This window comes from Copadichromis virginalis, linkage group LG18 (assembly GCF_057382275.1).
Source record: "Copadichromis virginalis isolate Kocher_CV1m ecotype Utaka linkage group LG18, C_Virginalis_male_GT1.1, whole genome shotgun sequence".
NCBI classification, from domain to species: Eukaryota; Metazoa; Chordata; class Actinopteri; order Cichliformes; family Cichlidae; genus Copadichromis; species Copadichromis virginalis.
The window spans coordinates 8,170,066-8,190,393 of NC_140635.1; the positions used below are offsets into that span (position 1 = coordinate 8,170,066).

Here is a 20,328-nt window from a genome sequence, read left to right on the forward strand (position 1 = left end):
TCACTGGGAATATGAAATTTTGATTAACATCTCAGTGCAGGAGTAAATGAATCACCAGTCAACTGGTTACCAAACAGCATTGAGAGCACATTGCAAGGTTGCTTATCCATAAACATCCATTTGCATGTAGATGATAGCTGTGCAGGATTTCAAATTAAAATTCTGATATTAAAAACTTCTATTACCAAGTATCATATTACCGTGCATGTTACATTTCCCCCCAAATAGACTGATGCATCCTTTAAAGTTTTAAGCTGAATGAATGAGTTATTTTCATAACCTTCAGAAACCCTGGAAAAAAAATCTCTGCAACCCCGTCAACAACACATCAAGGTGGAGTCTCGGAGAATGCGGGGTAGAGGGTGGGTGTGGGGTGAGGGGGTGAAGGTGTGCAGAGAGGCATCCCAAGGCCAATTTCAGTGTACCATCATATGTTTGAGTACCCTTGTAATAAATAATGAAAGCAAATATATATATCTTAAAAATTCCTGTTTAACGGGAAAGCTTTAAGTACACGATACTACACCAAGTAATACAAATAATGCTGGCATTGTACATAGTCAGAAGAGGTTTAGATGAAACAAATAGAAAAGCATAATGTCATTACGCTGCTACTTACACACATGCATATCCTGGACATTTAACTCTCACAATCACTTTATTCATGCTGGGTTGGGAACACATTTGCCTTCAATTCTTTGTGTAATAGATTTAATAAGGTGTTACCGGCACTCTTCATAGATTTAGCTTCATATAGACGGGATATGATCACACAGTTGCTGCAGATTTGTCAGCTGTCCGTCCAAATTTCGTATTTGATTACAGATCTGGTATGTGGAGGCCATTCGAGTACAAGATTTTTCCAATCTTCTGTTGGACAGTTTGAATTGTGGTCTCAATTTCCTGTTCTTAACTGACTGGAGTGGCAACTGGTGTGGTCTCGTGCTGCCGTAGCCCATTTCCATCAAACTCCGATGTTTTGTGGGAGATGCTCTTCTGCATACCTTGTTTGTACAGAGTGGTGAATTGAGTTACTTTCAGTCCTATGAGTTTGTTAGTAGTGTGGCCATTCTCCTCTCACATCTGACATCAACAAGGTACTTTCACTCAGAAGTGATGCTGGATATGTTCTCTTCTTCGGACCTTTCTCTGTAAATCCTGGAGAAGGCTGTGCAGGAAGAGTCCAGTAAATAAACAATGTCTGAAATACTAGGGCTGGGTATCATCACTGTTTTCTATTATTGATTTGATCCCCGATCCGATTGGATTCGATTCAATTTTGACTAAGACAGTCAGAAATATTATGATTTTGATAATTTATCAGTACTGAAACTTGTGAGACTTCATCAGAGGTGTAAGCACCACCTGTAAAACACCACATACACAACTCACAAGTTCCTGGCTCTCTCGACTCCCCTGTAGAAATGTTTCTCCGAGAAGGGGCAGGCAGTGAGGCACGGCCCCCGTCCTCCGGCACCCCCCCTGGAACTTGTAAGTTGTGTATGTCCACTCAGGCATCATTGATACCTTCTCTGAGATAAACCAAAGAAGAAGAAGCAGAACTGGCTGCTTTGGCTTTTCACCTAATTGGCGTCAACATCATGTCCTAAAAATCATATTTATATACAACTAAACTGTCAGTGCAGCAAATATGTAAATAGATTATTCATCATCTAGTGAGGAATCATCCATTTTTAACATATTCGGGAGTCAAATGTAGTTGTATATAAAAACATATTATTTAATTTTATGTTCAAGTTCAATTTTAAAACTTTAAAATATAATAAAGTCTATTTTTAGTTTACTTTGTTAATAAAGACATTTCTTAGGATTTTCAGAAACACAAACATTATACATTGCAGATTGCTTCATATTTAACTTTTTCAGCTGAGGCGTTCAAAATAGATAACAGTCCCGTTACACTGTGACAGTCACAGTGTAATGCGGGCAGCTGCCTGCCTAATATAATGTAACATCATCACAATATTTTACATAAAGTGAGCAAATGTACCTTTGTTCCCTCAGCTAAGACAGCTGGGCTGCAGTAGCTTGTGTTGAGAGTGACATCTGTTTTAAAAGCAGGGAACAAAAGACACTGAGCAGCACATCAGTCAGCATAGAAACCGGTCAAATTCTTCATGTGTGTTCATGCACAGACTACATGTGCATGCTGTTGTGCACATAAACTCACAGATGTATATGATAACTCAAGTTTGTGGCATTAAATTTGTATTCTTATTCTAAAAATGTAATACAATACTCACATCAGGCCATCTGCCAAAACCAGCAATGCGACATTCATTCATCGTTCTTCCTTATTCGGAGGCTCGGTTTGGTTTCAGCAGGCTGTTTCGACCATGTTTACATGCCTAAGTGCTTTGAGTTGCTGCTGATGTAAAAGGATGATTATATATGTGGTTTGCTGTAATGAACAGTGGAACAGATGTAACTAATAAAGTGGTTGCTAAAGGTATGTAGCATGACTTTACTGGACTATACATTCACGCTTTGTTCTTAGAATGTATGTAATTTCTTTTTCTGTTTTCTGATGATTTTTTTTTTCCATTTTGTTGTTCTCAATTTTATAAAGTAAAAAACAAAACAAAAAAAACAATCTACTCTACATTAGGCCGTCATTTTTGCAGAACCATTTTTTAAAGGGTGGTGAAATGTTTTTAGTCATTTATCAGAGTTGATGTGATTGACTATTCATGTTTTAACACTCATCTATAAGGTTTGCTACAGTGTCTTTTGCACAGGTGAGTCTGGAGTATAAAAATGCCTTAACTGTTTTGAGAACTGCATTAAGAGTGATGAGAATGACATACCTGATGTGAGAACTGCACCAAAGTGATTGAGAAAACCTGTAAACTCTGAACACACACTTTGTGAATTTACATATTTCTATCAAATACCAGTGATGTTAAAAAAAAAAAGGTTCGAGTTTCCCAGGCCTCAAATAAGGACAGTTTCTCCATCACAGGGTCTTTGACTACGAGTGACCTGGGTCAAATTTAAAGTCCTGTTCTGCTTTTTGTAGCATTCATGCTGACTAACTTGTCATTTAGTTTACATTTGTGAATAAAAAGACATGAACATTATCCTTTTGGTGTCTCAATACCATAACACATGCTGTAAATGTGCATTTACCGCTCGAGCAGCCAGCTACTTGCTTTTATGTTGAGGTTTTTAACCATTAGTAGAACACATTACATTCACTCTTTAGTTCCATAACCGTCATTTCCTATTAGGGTCCACGCTTTGCTCGGCCACACTTCCTTACAAAGCTACTCAAATATTCACATCTTGAACCATTTGTGGTGATGTTGTGTGCATTTCTCTGGATTATATTTCTTGTAGTCGGGGTTTCTTTTGAAATCAATTTTCATTTCTTACATTTTGCTATAAGTAGATTTAACTGTGGAAAATATCGGCTCATTCCACCCAGTCTTGTATTGTCTAGATGTTTTTTGTGTTTTTCTTTTTAAATTTCTGCTCTTCAGTGAAGCAACAAAATCATTGTTTTTTCTTACGTATTTAACTCAGGCTAAGAAGGGCTGAAACCAATCCCGGCTAACACTGGGCAAATGGCAGGGTATAAACTCAACAGGCTGACAGTCCATCATGGGGTAAATGGTGCAAGTGTTTTATTCACACAGAATAAATACATAACCCGAAGTTTACTACTGGAGACAGCATGGTAGGCAGATTAGTATGGCCTCTTCACTGCAAAAGGTCCTGGGTTCAAACCTGTCTGGAGTCTTTCTGGAGATTACATGTTGTCCCTGTGCCTGTGGAATTTCCTCCAGCTACTCTGGTTTCTTCCCACATTTCAAAGACAGACTCATTTGGTTAATCGGCCATTCAATATTGGACATAGGTTGATGTGAGCTTGGTTCCCCTGTGATGACCTGGCAAGCTGTCCAAAGTGTAGCTTACCTCTCACTTTATGTTATGTGGATCCATGGGCTGGTGCCTAATCTGGATCACCAGTAAGGAGATGGATAGAAAATGTTTATTTGGTACCTTTTACAGTATCACTTGTGCAGAGAGTATAATCTATGTTTTTGTGGTTAGTGTTTAAAGAAGAGTCACAAGACTTAAGTTTTCATAAGAACAAAATTCTTTTTTGTAATTTGAACTTTCGTATTTTTTTTTGTCATCATGAAATAAGGGAACAGGGCCACCTGACCATGAAACTGCTTGATATCAACTGTCCAATTCATTTTCAGACTCAAAAAAAAGTGGGCGATTGTGTATGAAAATGGTTGTTATTCCTAAAGGCTTTGTGCAAATTTTTTTTTTTTTTAAACCCCTCGAAACAACACTGAGAATCTGCTTTTTACAGCCACGATAATTGATTTAAAGCTTGCAGAACGTTTTGTCCAGCCCTCATATATTTTTTCAAATCCACATTTTTTTCCCTCCCAGATCTGTTTCAGGGTTACAACTTTATTTTAGTATCTGAATTGGGTTTCGGTAGACTACAGTTGTAGCACTGAAATACAAATAATGTCAGTTATGATCCTTACAAAGACTGTGCACCCTTTTCCCCAAACCCAGCATTGAGCAGGTAGTGCACAGCAGTCACGGGAAACACTTTGACTGAGCACTACACTTACTCTTGTCCCGAGCAATACATTGGCTAAGTCAAAAAAAAAAAGGACCAATTGACAGATTTCTTGAAGTATTTGGAAGATTCAAGACAAACTTTTGTGACTTTGTAATGCTCTGCAGCTCAATATTGTTCAGAGTCTGTATTGAGTGGGTACATCAGTAAGGTTTAAGGTTAAAAGTTACCTGGAAGGAGGTGAAGAAAATGTACTTTGACTGTTCTATACAAAAAGAAAGTTTGTGTCTACTATGTAGATATGATGTACAAAAGTAGTCAGGTCACCCTTTAGTAAGAAGAGGCTCTGTTATGTGATAACAGAGTCAGAATTTCTGTTTTCCTTATCTGCTTTCCTTTTGGGCTTCTAAGCAGCACAAACCTTTGAGTCGAGTCATGTAACCTTTCTAAAAGCACCGAACTGCAGCAACATTTGAACAAAAGTCATTAAAATGTCATTTCACCTTTGCCAACTTCAACAACATATGCCAGACATAATTAAAACTACACAGCAAAGAGGAAGTCGTAATTAGCCGCTGACAAAATGTTTCTACACAAAGTAGTTAGACTGACGTGATGAAATAAACTTCATCTGGGACAAAGTTAACAAACAAGTATCACTCAGATCACCTTCACATCATCCTGCTGTCCTCGTAACAATCTGTGATCAATCAAGTCCCAATGAGAAGATTAAATTTAAGAATATATAATATTAATCAGGGGCATAAACACCAACTAGACAAGTATCCATTTAATTATCTCTGCTGTCTGGATTTAATGAAGTTCACCAAGACTTAATGATTAAAAAAAAGAAAAAAAGTGTACGATGTTCACTGCTAACTAGATCCAGACTTGTCTGTTTTTCTTGGGGTTTTGTGTAAGAAGGTGAATTGTTAGCGAGCGTTAGAGAGCCTCAGGTGTCGATAGTTCTGCTTTGTTTAATCCTTACCTGACAGGTGGTGAGAAATGCCTTCAGGCTGGCAGTCCGATGAGGGCGGTGGCAGGTTTCACCAGAGAGGTTTTTCCTGCCTTTGCTGGGTGGACTGCAGGTTAGCTGCATTTCATCAGATCTTTTAGAGGAGAGTAATGAGGGTTTGTTGATCTGACAGTCTTTAGTCTGTCTGCAGCTATATGTCTTTATCACTACAGGTCCATGGAAAGTATACTTAGTATTGTAAGACTCATGCTTTGTGTATCTGATATAGTTTAAGGCTGCTGCATTATCCATTTGCACTTATTACTAAAATCCACTTACTTTGTATTAAAAAAAGAGACCATAATAAGAATGCACTACATGATTTGAAGTTAATATTAAAATTTTGTTTCTTTCCAGGTCCATTTTTTTATATTCTGGAACTATAAGGTAGCCTTCTATGAATCTGACAGGGTGACATGCAGCGAAGGTCCCCTGCAACACAAACATTTATCTTAACCACCAAGCCAATTAATTTGTATTTTGCAGGGGAAAAAGAAGTTCAAATCTACTATTGTAGATGTCTGAGAATACATTTAGTACCAGTAGCAGCACCAGTGAAATCTGATAATATCTTATAAAAAGCACTGAGTGTTACAAAATCAATGGCTGCTTAAAATGAGTTTCCTGGCAACTTTCTGCATTTTAGAAAACAGGCCCCTTTGCCTTCTTTGTAAAATTAAAACAAGGGCATTTGTCAGCACGTGGAAGCTATTTCTGCATTGCTGAAATCTTGCAACCTGGAGCATTTTGCATATCAGAAACTCTTACAATGCATGCACTTTAAGTCAGTGCCACTGTCAAAATCAACAGGACACGAAATCTAGAACTGATAGCTTAGGTTTGAATTATGTAACACGATTTCACTTGAAACCCAGATGAAAATTATACTAATCTGTGTCCAGGTGCTTTTTTGTTCTCATCTCACTCTTGGAGAAAAATATTTAATTATTTAATAAGACATCAAATTTGTCAGTGAAGAAAAAAAATATAGTAACACCAACAAACATGACTGGGGCTCAGAAAAAAAGTTTCAATCAAAATAAAGTAGGTGAGCAGGAGATATTTAGTCAGCTTAAAAGATTTTCTTCTGCACCACTGTAGGGGTCTTGAACCCCTTCTGCTCTGGCTCACACTGCCTGATTCAATTCAATTTTATTTATACAGCAACAACTCGCCTCAAAGCGCTTGTAAGGTAGACCCTACAATAATACATACAGATGCAAATGATTGCAGTGACTCCTGTCTGAAGAAAGATAGATAGATAGATAGATAGATAGATAGATAGATAGATAGATAGATAGATAGATAGATAGATAGATAGATAGATAGATAGATAGATAGATAGATAGATAGATAGATAGATAGATAGATAGATAGATAGATAGATAGATAGATAGATAGATAGATAGATAGATAGATAGATAGATAGATAGATAGATAGATAGATAGATAGATAGATAGATAGATAGATAGATAGATAGATAGATAGATAGATAGATAGATAGATAGATAGATAGATAGATAGATAGATAGATAGATAGATAGATAGATAGATAGATAGATAGATAGATAGATAGATAGATAGATAGATAGATAGATAGATAGATAGATAGATAGATAGATAGATAGATAGATAGATAGATAGATAGATAGATAGATAGATAGATAGATAGATAGATAGATAGATAGATAGATAGATAGATAGATAGATAGATAGATAGATAGATAGATAGATAGATAGATAGATAGATAGATAGATAGATAGATAGATAGATAGATAGATAGATAGATAGATAGATAGATAGATAGATAGATAGATAGATAGATAGATAGATAGATAGATAGATAGATAGATAGATAGATAGATAGATAGATAGATAGATAGATAGATAGATAGATAGATAGATAGATAGATAGATAGATAGATAGATAGATAGATAGATAGATAGATAGATAGATAGATAGATAGATAGATAGATAGATAGATAGATAGATAGATAGATAGATAGATAGATAGATAGATATATATATAGATAGATAGATAGATAGATAGATATATATATATCTCTCCAAGCATCTCACTGATCACTGGGGATCAGGCCGGACGGTCCTGATCCCCAAGGACCCCAAGAAGGGACCGGTCCCCTCCAACTACCGACCAATAACCTGCCTCAGTACTACATGGAAGCTCCTGTCAGGCATCATATCGGCTAAGATGAACAGGCACATGGGTCAATACATGAGCGGGACACAGAAAGGAATTGGCAAGAATACCAGAGGCGCAAAACACCAGCTACTGGTAGACAGAACAATCAGCCGAGACTGCAAGACCAGACTGACCAACCTGTGCACTGCCTGGATTGATTACAAGAAGGCCTATGACTCAATGCCCCACAGCTGGATACTGGAATGCCTAGAATTGTACAAGATCAATGGGACCCTAAGAGCCTTCATCAGGAACTCAATGGGGATGTGGCGTACAACACTAGAGGCCAACTCCAAGCCCATAGCACAAGTCACCATCAAGTGCGGGATCTACCAAGGAGATGCTCTGTCCCCACTGCTGTTCTGCATAGGCCTGAACCCCCTCAGTGAGATCATTAACAAGACTGGCTACGGATACCGACTACGGAACGGAGCAGTTGTCAGCCACCTCCTGTACATGGATGACATCAAGCTGTATGCCAAGAGTGAACGAGACATCGATTCACTGATCCACACTACCAGGCTATACAGCAATGACATTGGAATGTCGTTCGGACTGGAGAAGTGTAGTCGGATGGTATCAAAGAGAGGGAAGGTAGTCAGAACTGAGGGGATTGAACTACCAGAAGGCAACATTGCAGACATAGAGGACAGTTACAAGTACTTGGGGATCCCACAGGCGAATGGGAACCATGAAGAGGCCGCTAGAAAAACTGCAACCACCAAGTACCTGCAGAGGGTCAGGCAAGTCCTGAGGAGTCAGCTGAATGGTAAGAACAAGATCCGGGCCATCAACACGTACGCCCTGCCCGTGATCAGGTACCCTGCTGGGGTAATAGGCTGGCCAAAGGAGGAGATAGAAGCCACTGACATAAAGACAAGAAAGCTCCTTACCATGCATGGAGGGTTTCACCCCAAATCCAGCACCCTGAGGCTGTACGCTAAGCGGAAGGAAGGGGGCCGGGGACTGGTGAGTGTCAGCACCACAGTCCAGGATGAGACAACGAACATCCAAGAATACATTAGGAAGATGGCCCCAACTGACCGAGTGCTCAGTGAATACCTCAGGCAGCAGAAACCCAAGAAAGAGGAGGGAGACGAGGAACCATCATGGAAGGACAGGCCCCTGCACGGTATGTACCACCGGCAGATAGAGGAGGTGGCTGATATCCAGAAATCCTACCAGTGGCTGGACAAAGCTGGACTGAAAGACAGCACAGAGGCACTAATCATGGCAGCACAAGAACAAGCTCTGAGCACAAGATCCATAGAGGCTGGGGTCTATCACACCAGGCAAGACCCCAGGTGCAGGCTGTGTAAAGATGCCCCAGAGACAATCCAGCACATAACAGCAGGGTGCAAGATGCTAGCAGGCAAGGCATACATGGAACGCCATAACCAAGTGGCCGGCATAGTGTACAGGAACATCTGTGCGGAGTATAACCTGGAAGTCCCGAGGTCAAAATGGGAGATGCCCCCAAGGGTGGTGGAGAATGACCGAGCTAAGATCCTGTGGGACTTCCAGATACAGACGGACAAAATGGTGGTGGCTAACCAACCGGACATAGTGGTGGTAGACAAACAGAAGAAGATGGCCGTAGTGATCGATGTAGCGGTTCCGAATGACAGCAATATCAGGAAGAAGGAACACGAGAAGCTGGAGAAATACCAAGGGCTCAGAGAAGAGCTCGAGAGGATGTGGAGGGTGAAGGTAACGGTGGTCCCCGTGGTAATCGGAGCACTAGGTGCGGTGACTCCCAAGCTAGGCGAGTGGCTCCAGCAGATCCCGGGAACAACATCGGAGATCTCTGTCCAGAAGAGCGCAGTCCTGGGAACAGCTAAGATACTGCGCAGGACCCTCAAGCTCCCAGGCCTCTGGTAGAGGACCCGAGCTTGAAGGATAAACCGCCCGCAGGGGCGTGCTGGGTGTTTAAGTTTTATATATAAATAATCATGGCAGCACAAGAACAAGCTCTGAGTACAAGATCCATAGAGGCTGGGGTCTATCACACCAGGCAAGACCCCAGGTGCAGGCTGTGTAAAGATGCCCCAGAGACAATCCAGCACATAACAGCAGGGTGCAAGATGCTAGCAGGCAAGGCATACATGGAACGCCATAACCAAGTGGCCGGCATAGTGTACAGGAACATCTGTGCCGAGTATAACCTAGAAGTCCCGAGGTCAAAATGGGAGATGCCCCCAAGGGTGGTGGAGAATGACCGAGCTAAGATCCTGTGGGACTTCCAGATACAGACGGACAAAATGGTGGTGGCTAACTAACCGGACATAGTGGTGGTAGACAAACAGAAGAAGACGGCCGTAGTGATCGATGTAGCGGTTCCGAATGACAGCAATATCAGGAAGAAGGAACACGAGAAGCTGGAGAAATACCAAGGGCTCAGAGAAGAGCTCGAGAGGATGTGGAGGGTGAAGGTAACGGTGGTCCCCGTGGTAATCGGAGCACTAGGTGCGGTGACTCCCAAGCTAGGCGAGTGGCTCCAGCAGATCCCGGGAATAACATCGGAGATCTCTGTCCAGAAGAGCGCAGTCCTGGGAACAGCTAAGATACTGCGCAGGACCCTCAAGCTCCCAGGCCTCTGGTAGAGGACCCGAGCTTGAAGGATAAACCGCCCGCAGGGGCGCGCTGGGTGTTTTATTTATTATATATATATATATATATATATATATATATATATATATATATATATATATATATATATATATATGAAACTGTATTAAGACAACATCCTTGATTTACTAACATTAAAAATAGCCTCAAGGTGTTTCATAGACTAAGCCTGGATTTACAGTATAAAACCAGGGCAGAGAAGAAAACAGCATTAAAAGCAAACTCTGAATAATTTTATGTTTTATCTCTGAAACACTGGTGTTAAGACAACAACAGACAGCAACTTCTCTAATCCTGTTGGTCTCCCTTTCAGGGCATTTCAGGTTTCGATTGTTTTGGAACAAAGCTGATCAGACCGGCAGCAGCCTCCTCGAAGCGCCAGACGTCTGAGCTGTTGGCCGGTTCACTGCAGCTCATCTCTCCCAGGAATTAACACGCTTGCTGCTGGATTACACAACAGCTCTACTGTTGCAAAGCTCAGACAATTAAACATCAGCATAACAGCTGAAAAAGAAATAAGTCTATGACATGCTTACATCAAACTTCTTATTTTGTTGCCCTCTCTATGAGAGCCCAATGAACATGTGGCTTTTTGTGGCTAACGCTGATTTTAAAGAGTAAAACAATGACAGATCCCATTCGAAGTGAACGCAGGCTGACTAAATAATCATTTCAGCATGAAAATCCTTAAAATAACTAATCTGTGCACCAGATCGAGATTGGTTAACCACTGTGGGAGACTTTGATGGGTTCAACAGCTCTTCCACCACCAAAGCACCAAATGAGTAAAAATCTTTTAAAAGTTGTTTTCATCCCTCCAGTAGAGTTCAAACACAAAATCAGAGCCAAAGGACACAGAAGCTGTGCTAGTGACACATTGTGGCCTATGCTGGTTTTTCTTTAAACTGGCGATCCTTTTGGTATACACATTTGTTATATTGAAAGAGGACTTCAATACCCTTAACTCTTACCACCTTTGCATTTATTTCAAATACATGTTTACTACTTACCATGAAGACAGCACCAAAATCTTTACCGAATGCTGGGGACAAAAGCAGAGTGCATAATCACTCACTATAATCAGTATCACTATAATGCTGTGATATTTATAAAATTATTATAGTCAAAGAATGATTCGAGTAAGTGTTGCAGCACAAGGACTGAGCAGTGGAAAACTGCCAGCATGGAGGATGCTTTCACGAGAGTATTTAGACAGAATTATTCCTTCAGATTTTTACTGGATGCACACAGCTAGCTTTACTTTTTAGGTAGGTCCTTGCTTTACCGATGAACCTGCTGGAGATTTCTTGATTTTACTGGTTTACTCTTGGTTAAGTCAAAGCATGGATCAGGAAGAAAACTAGGAAAGAAGATGAGGTCACATAATTAGAACCTCCCAGGTAAGTAAATCACAAGTTACTACAACAACCTGGCAAAGATTGAAGATTTCAGATGGCTGTTTAAGTCTTTGGATAATGAGTAAGCAGATGTAACAGGATATATCAGAACTATTCCCAAACTCCACCAGAGAGCAAAGAGAAAGGGAGAGAGTAAAAGAAGGCAAAGAAATAGCAGGAGCCAACCAAAACCCAGACAGTTAAAGGGATGTTCTATTACTACTGCATCCAATGAAGCAATGATGCTTAATCAAAACCCATTTAGTACAGTAGGATGATCCTCGCGGCTAATCCATTGTTCAAGAGTAGAGTTAAATGGAACACAAGGATTTGCTTTTGGATGAAAATACACCATTGCTAATTCTATATATATATATATATATAATTCTTGATGTTCAACTATTTGAATATGGATGTCCAAGCTGCCCGATAGTCAAGTCAAGTCAAGTTTATTTATAGAGCACATTTAAAAACAACCAAGGCTGACCAAAGTGCTGTACAGTAAATACAGATAAAAATACAATAGAACACAATTTCGTAATAACACCTCGCTGATAAAAAATAAAAATATATAAAACAAATAAATTAAACCTTTCTAAAAGCCAATGAAAAGAGGTGAGTTTTAAGAGCGGTTTTAAAAGTTTCTAGGCTTTTGGAGAGTCTGACGTGAGGAGGTAAACTGTTCCACAGTCTGGGTGCAGCCACAGCAAACGCCCTCTCTCCCTTTGTCTTTAATTTATACCTGGGAACATCTAAAAGCATCAGGTCGGCTGACCTCAAAGATCTCCTGGGGCGATAAGTTCTAAGGAGTTCTGACAGGTAAGAAGGTGCAGTGCCATTTAAAACCTTAAAAGCCAGCAATAAGATTTTAAAATCAATCCTAAAGGCAACTGGGAGCCAGTGGAGAGAGCAGAGAACCGGAGTGATGTGGTCTCTTTTTTTTGAACCGGTCAACAGGCGAGCGGCAGCGTTCTGCACCAGTTGAAGGCGATGTAGACAGGAACGATCTAGGCCAGCATAGAGGGAATTGCAGTAGTCTAGCCGTGAAGTAATAAAGCATGGACCACTCTTTCTAGATCGTTCCTGCAAAGGTAAGACTTGACTTTGGCTAAAATCCGCAAATGATAAAAAGATCCCTTAACTACAGAGCTGATTTGTTTATCAAGTTTAAAAGCATTGTCAAAAATAACACCAAGACTCTTAATGGAAGAAGTGCAATCGGAGGTTAGGGGTCCCAAAAAGTCAAGAGAGAAGTTGGGATCTTTAGGAAGCCCAAACACAATGACTTCAGTTTTGCTTTCATTAAGGTGTAAGAAGTTAAGAGTCATCCAAGTCTTAATGTCAGACAAGCAGGAGAGTAGCGGCTGCAAAGAAACATTGCAGTTCAACCTCAGAGGGAGGTAGATCATCATCGGCAAAGATGTGGAAGGACACATTATGTTTACGGAGCACATCGCCCAGAGGGAGCAAGTACAGAATAAACAACAGGGGGCCTAGTATGGACCCCTGAGGTACGCCACAGGTTAAAGGAGCTCTGGGAGATGACAGTTCACCAAGGTGAACAGAAAAACTCCTATTATTCAAATAGGACTGGAAAAACTTTAAGACAGTGCCCTTTAAACCGACACAATGTTGAAGGCGGGATAGCAGTATGTTGTGATCAACAGTGTCGAAGGCTGCTGTCAGGTCCAGGGTTACTAAGACAGCAGCACAACCAGAGTCAACAGTTAAAAGCAAATCATTAAAAACTCTCAGAAGGGCGGTTTCTGTGCTATGCCGAGCTCTAAAACCAGACTGGAACTTCTCATAGAGATTGTTATTGTCAAGAAATAGCTGGAGCTGCGTGAGGGCGGCTCGTTCCAGTACTTTAGACAGAAAAGGGAGGTTGGAAATGGGCCTATAGTTAGAGAGTAGGGATGGATCTAGATTAGGCTTTTTAAGGAGAGGTTGAACAACAGCGTGCTTGAAGGGTGTTGGAAAACAACCAGAACTGAGGCAGGCATTGATCAGGACCAGAAGGAAAGGTCCGACTGAGTCCAGAACCTGCTTCAGAAGCCGAGAGGGGATAGCATCGGTGGAACAGTTGGTAGTCTTAACCTTGCAGACTATTTCATGCAGCTGAGAGAGAGAGATTGGTTCGAACTGATTAAAGGCAGAATGGCACAAAGACAAAACACAGGGATTGGAAGGTGAAGATGGAATGACAGACTGCAGGGAGGAAATCTTGTTTACAAAGAACTTTAGAAAGTAATTACAGAGGGTGGCAGAAGGTGTGAGGCTGGTGGATGTGTAAGGATTTACAATGGAATTTAAAACACGAAACAGAGTCTGAGGTTTATGGACACTACTGCTAACCAGGTTTGATATGTAGGAGGACTTGGCCTCTTTAACGGCTTTCTGATAGGTTGAAAGAGAGTCTCTGAGGATATTAAAAGAAATGTGCAGCTTGTCCTTTTTCCATTTTCTCTCAGCACACCTACAGGTGCGCCTGAGAGCACGAACAGAGTCTGTAATCCAGGGTTCAGCGTGAGCTTTGGGACGGAGTGTTTTTAGGGGAGCGATGAGGTCCAAAATAGAAGTACATGTTGAGTTGAAAAGATCAGTTAAATCTTCTGCACACAAGGAATCAATCCAGTCCACCGTGGAGAGCTCAGAGTTGCTAAAAGCAGCAGAAAACTGAGATGGTACATGGGTATTGATGATCCGGTGACGGCGTGAAGGAGGTTTAACTGCAGCATCAGAACAATGTGCAGTGGCAGAAAATAGAACAGGAAAATGATCGGAGATACACGCACTCTCACAAATTTCAGAGAATTTCAAAAAAAAGTAAAGCTTTAACATGAAGACAGCTGACAAGATATTAATCAACATGTCAGTCAGCTGAGTGTAAATTGATTCCACCAGAGCTTCTCTATTTTTGTGCATTAATGGATTAATTAAGGAACGGAGGAGAAGGGGTTTCATTAAACCTGAAAATAGCATTTCAATTTGCCTCCTTCATTAAAAATGTTTTTGGGAGGAAATTTGTCTGAGCCCAGATCATCAGCTCAATTATAGTGCGGAAATTAATCATGTAGTTCATAAATTACTTATGCACTGGGGTTTAATGTGGATTTACTTGGATTGTATTTTTGTTGTAATTTGAAGTTATTGAACGGTAGATACGTTTACTCTTCTCATACAGCTGCCAATGTACAGCTCTTACTCAGCGTCTGTGTTGCATGTAAGTGCAGAGTTGAAGAAAAGCTTTATCCAGATAGCTCAATTACCCTGACTCTGGGCTGCTGAACATGGCGTGAAGACAACAGGCTCACCAGTTATCTGTCAGTCAGAATAACAAAAAGATGAAGTTGACATCATCCATTGGTTCTGGGCTAAAAATTCTAGAGTCAAAGCATTGTTTTAGCATATATGCACAAGCTTTTTTAATATATTTAGATATTTAGGGAAGAGGGTGGATTGCCAAGTTATCAGGTAACACTGACAAGCTTAGTTAATGAGCTGCATCCATGAACTGTAAAGAAAGCAGACTTTCTGTCTGCCACAGATTACCTCCAAGATGCCTGGAGAGCTATAAAAAACAAACAAAAAAAAAAAAAAAAAAAAAAACCTGCAGAGGTTAGAGCACAAGCTTTATCAGTTTGTGTTCTTTTTCAGGGTGCAAAGAAGAGTTATTATAGTTTAAATTTTCTCATTAGCTTTCGTTTTCACTTTTTGTTTTTAATTCAGCTTAGTTTCAGTTAGTTTCCAGAGTGGATTTCCTTGTCAGCCGATTTCCCCCATTCAAATTTTAAACTGTTCTGATCTTTTTATGCTTTTTATGCCATTTTTTTGGCCCATTTTGCTGAATGGGACCACATTATCAGTGTGATCACCAGTTTAGCTTGCAGGCTGGGCCATGTTTTAGCTCAGTGAGATGAGCAGCCGTTCTCAGAGTAGGAGGGTCAGGTTAAAATCCCGCTTATGGCAATTTTTTTTTTCAGTTAGCAGTTTAAATTCTTTAACTCTTTTCAACACAAATTTCACCTTCTTCACCTCTTTTCAGCAGAATTTTCAGTTTTTTCACCTTTTTTCAGCGCAAATTCCAGATTCTTCAGCTCTTTTCAGCAGACAATTCAGATTTTCAACTCTTTTCAGCAGAAATTTCAGCCTCTTCTCTTTTCAGCAGAATTTTCAGCTTCTTCACCTCCTTTCAGCACAAATTTCAGTTTCTTCACCTCTTTTCAGCACAAGGTTCTTCTTCTTCACCTCTTTTCAGCACAATTTAGCTTCTTCTGCACAGTGTACATTTTTTCTCTCATCATATGTTTGCTTGAGACCAGAACTGGTTTTGGCTCAGTGGGATGAGCAGCAGCCGTAAGACCTGGTGGCAAAGGTTTGAATCCTACCTGCGGCGTTTGCTGCACATCTTCCCTGCTTGCATGTACTCTGCTTTATTGACACTATTCAATGTACCCTTTCAAATACAGAAGTTTTCAGCAAATAGTTCAGCTTCTACACAGTGTTTTCAGCAGATAGTTCTCCTTCTTCTGCTGTTTTCAGATTCCACGGCAACTTTTTCTAGTTTCAGTTTAGCTTTCATCCCTTAACTGCAAAAGCCTGATGTGGCATTGTTATCGCCTCACCGGGTGTGCAGGTGGCTTGGAATGCAATAACTCGGGAACAAGATGACATAGGATTCTGAAATCCATACCATAGATGCATCTACTAAAAATCTTGCAAGAGTTCAAAACCTGGTCACCTTGACCTGAAGGTCCAGCAGTGATAGAGATTAGGACAAGACACCCTGGAATCTGCGCTGCTGTCTCGGTGCAGTTTAATAAACTCAGCTGCCTGCTCCTTGCTATCTAAAATATAACAGGACACTGGTGTAAATTCTCGACCATCTCACACTTCTGTTTAATCAGTTTTCTGTCTGACGTTTATTCAGATGTGTGAAAACCAAGGAGGAACCCACCCGGGGGATTAATAAAGTTTCATTTTATCTAATCTATTCTAATAACTTTAATCTCAGCCAAACCGATTTACTCACGAACAAATAAAACACTGAAAAAGCCAAACAATAACATTTTTAGGTTATCTAAGTGACTTATATATTACGTTTAACCTGAGTAGTGAAAGACTGCGGTGATCTGAAAATGATGTGCTGGGAGTTTGATATTCTCGGCATCTCTAGTGACCCTCGAGCTCCTGACTAGCTATCGAGCTGGTGGATAACAGACGTCTCTGAAAACGTCAGAACACTTTTGCAAATATGATATCTTGATAAACCGAGCAGATACTTGAAGTTTACATAGCTACATTCTCGCCTGAAAATATGTTAAAAATTTATTTTGTGACCCAGAAAGAGTAATAAGAGTAATATTAAAAACTAACAGCCGCCATTGTTGAAAACTGGAATTGGCTGGGCCGCGCTATGAATTCTGGGATATGGTGGGCCACGAAGGACACATCCTTCAAATTCGGGGAAAAGGAGGACGCATTTGTCGGTTGCATTCGGAGGAGTTTACTAATTTGGACAGCCTTCGTCGCGGCGCTGTGACATAATCACGGCCTCAGGAGGATGCAGCCCATGAATTTGGACACCCCTTTAAAGTACACAGAGTGGAGGCTGATTGGCCGGAAAAAGGCGGGAAGAAAGATGATTAGACTAGACCAGTGACGATGCAATAAGCTTGACAGCGTGGGAAAGTGGAAGTGGTGTAAAAATTAGATTAGCCACAAAAACCTTATTTGTAGCAGGCTTTAAAGAAGTCAGACCTAAAGTATTTGGACATTTTTAGATGGAAGTCTTTTAGCATTAACTTGAGGAACTGACTTCCATCCCTGGGGGTTTCTGCAAGTTATCTTTTGTGATGGACTGGGGCCTGTCCAGGGAATACTCTGCATTTTGCCATCTGACTGCTGGGACAAACTCCAGCTCCAAATATGATAAGCACTACAGAAAAATGGATGGATAAGAAGAAAAACTGACACAAAAGATAGTAGTTAATAAGGAAAGAGGTTGCCATCCCCTTTGTCAAACCAGCTGAATGACTGCAGCATCCACCGGAGCAACAGAATTTATAACCACCTGAAAGGGCCTCGTTTCCAGAGCTTCACGATGTCCTATACCCAGACAGACAAAAATCTCAGAGCCCTCAAATCATGTTGCTTTGCACTTAAGAATGCACTTCTACTTTTTGTGAAGACCTGAGTGGCTTTTGTAAAAATGACACAAAAGAGAGTTTAAATGTCCCAGAGGGACAGCTTAGGTTGTCAAAGTTTTCTACTACGCACCACTTCAAAAGGCAAAACAAGCTGTTTCTTTCCCTTCAATGGTTTTAACCTCTACAGTTTGAGAACCACTGGGTAACACACAGAAATTGGACAAATCTAGATTTGAGTTCACACAGGTTCATCCTGTCACACAAGAAAACAAAAACCCCCAAAACAAAACAAATATATGTTCACACTTTACAAACCAACATGATAAAAGCCCGCTGGCTCAGCTTTCGTGAGGTTGCACCCAAACCACCTTAGAAAAAAAACAAAAAACAAAAAACATACAGAACTGTAAAAAGCTTGCAGTGCAAGGTGGTAACTGATTTATGTTTTCCCCTCTGGACTTACTGTAGTTGCATCTGCTCCCTGCTGTGGGGAGTTGGGGGCCCTCTACTACAAGCCTGTTGTGCTCAGCATATACTGATACCCATATAGAATCAGCAGAACTATACTGTAGTATGAACACAGCCAGGGGGCTACCTAAGGAGGAGGCAGGCTGAGAGCTTTTTGATAAAGTGCTCTAGAAGTAAAGTTACTGTAGATGGACCCAGCATACATCATCAGCAGAGTGAGACAATTTCAGAAAGGGTGGAATAGAAATTGTGGTATGATAAGATCCACCTCTTTACAGACCCTTAGCTCACAAAGTAATCATTTACATGAAACCAGTGGAGACAGATAACTTTGCATTCATTTTCTTACTAATGAAAGTTTTTTGGCTGTAGAGTCTGTAGGACAATTCGCTGAAAGTTTCCGGCATTAAATAAGCTACTTGTGCTTAAGTTCAGTCAGCAACACAGACGGTGAGGTCATCAACAATTTATAATAAGCAAAGCGGATCAGTGATGCAAGGCACACATTCCGGTTTTATAGCTTTATGCCGCAAAGACCCAGAGTTTCCAGATTTCCAAAGTTATCACTGTGTGATACAACAGCATCCATTCACTAGTGAAGTTGCAGGTTTTTCCTCATATTGCTTGTTGTAAAAATCGTTAACTCCAAAAGGAAAGCAGCAGAGACTGTTCACAAATCCTTCTTGGACGAGGTGGGCACTGAACATGAGGACTTGCTCTTGCATGTTGAGGCTGATAAAGTTGCGGTGAAGTGCTACAGTGATATGTTGAACTCCTCCCACAGATTCAAGCATTTTGGGAAGCAAGAAATAAAAATCATGAAGAACTGATGCACGGCTTCTTGATTTGGGCTTTCTCAAAGACTTGATGACTAAATTAAACGAGCTCTGAGCTGCAAGGCAAAGACAAAGATTTGGCAGATATGATAAACACTCTCAAAGCATTCAAAGCCAAGATGGGTCTGTGGACCATACAGCTGAGAAAGGGGAGACTGTCACACTTCCCAAATTTAAAAAGACTGGCAGAGAATGTAAGAGAGGCTGACCGTTTGTTGACAAAAGACGCAATATTTTTCAGTATGTATGCATTTGTAAAATTTTATTTGTTAGAATTTCAATTGGTAGATTCTGGCCTTCATCTAAATGTGTAAAGTGATCTTGGCTTGGAAAAGGTTGATGACAATACAGAATATTGTATCAAAACAAAAAAGGAAAAATTCAAAAATCTTGTAAAAACAAGGTCTACAGTTTAAAAAACAGCTACTGTGGGGGACTCAGTCAGCTAACTTTGTCAAATGACTGTGTTAGCTCATTAGCTGTTAGCTAACGGTACCACTGTGTGAGAATTGCTTTGCTGAAATGGTATTAAAATGTCTTGGAAAACAGAAATCTAAAGAAAAGCAGAATACTTACTGTGACACAATGCTGTTAATGGTCAACAGTGATGAATGCAGAGCCACCTAATGGCTGGTGTCTCTGGCCTTTTAATGAGTCTTCAATCCCACCTTCTCACATTTCAAAAGCTACTGCAGACAAGTGGGCGGAGCTCCATATTAAACAGGAAATTACCTCACTAAGGGATCTTCAAAATAATAAAAGCAGCTGACTCTTTTTAAGGCTTGCAGTTCATACACATTTTTCTAAATGCCCCAATAAACTCCTAAATTCATATGAATATATAAATAACAAATGTTTTTTTTTAATTTAAAATTTTTTATGTGTTGTTTCAAAATGAAATAAAAGCAACCAAAAAAAAACCCCCACAACAAACAAACAAAAAATACATTAAAAAAATCCAGTGTAAATGCAAGAACATGTGAGCAACATGTGAGGACATTTTACTTTTACTTCACTCTTTTCTCAGAATCTAAATCAGTCCAGTAATTATCTCAGACT

The 20,328-nt window shown here is 40.3% G+C and overlaps 1 long non-coding RNA gene across 1 annotated transcript; it reads right to left on the reverse strand.

The window, feature by feature from the left end:
- Nucleotides 1-3,863: 3,863 nt before the first annotated feature.
- Nucleotides 3,864-19,939, reverse strand: LOC146687192 (uncharacterized). Its single transcript, XR_014916363.1, has 4 exons — nt 19,846-19,939; nt 11,430-11,461; nt 5,559-5,679; nt 3,864-3,981 (listed from the first exon to the last, which is right to left on the reverse strand). It is a non-coding gene; the product is annotated as an uncharacterized LOC146687192 (long non-coding RNA).
- Between the last annotated feature and the right edge of the window lie 389 nt (nt 19,940-20,328).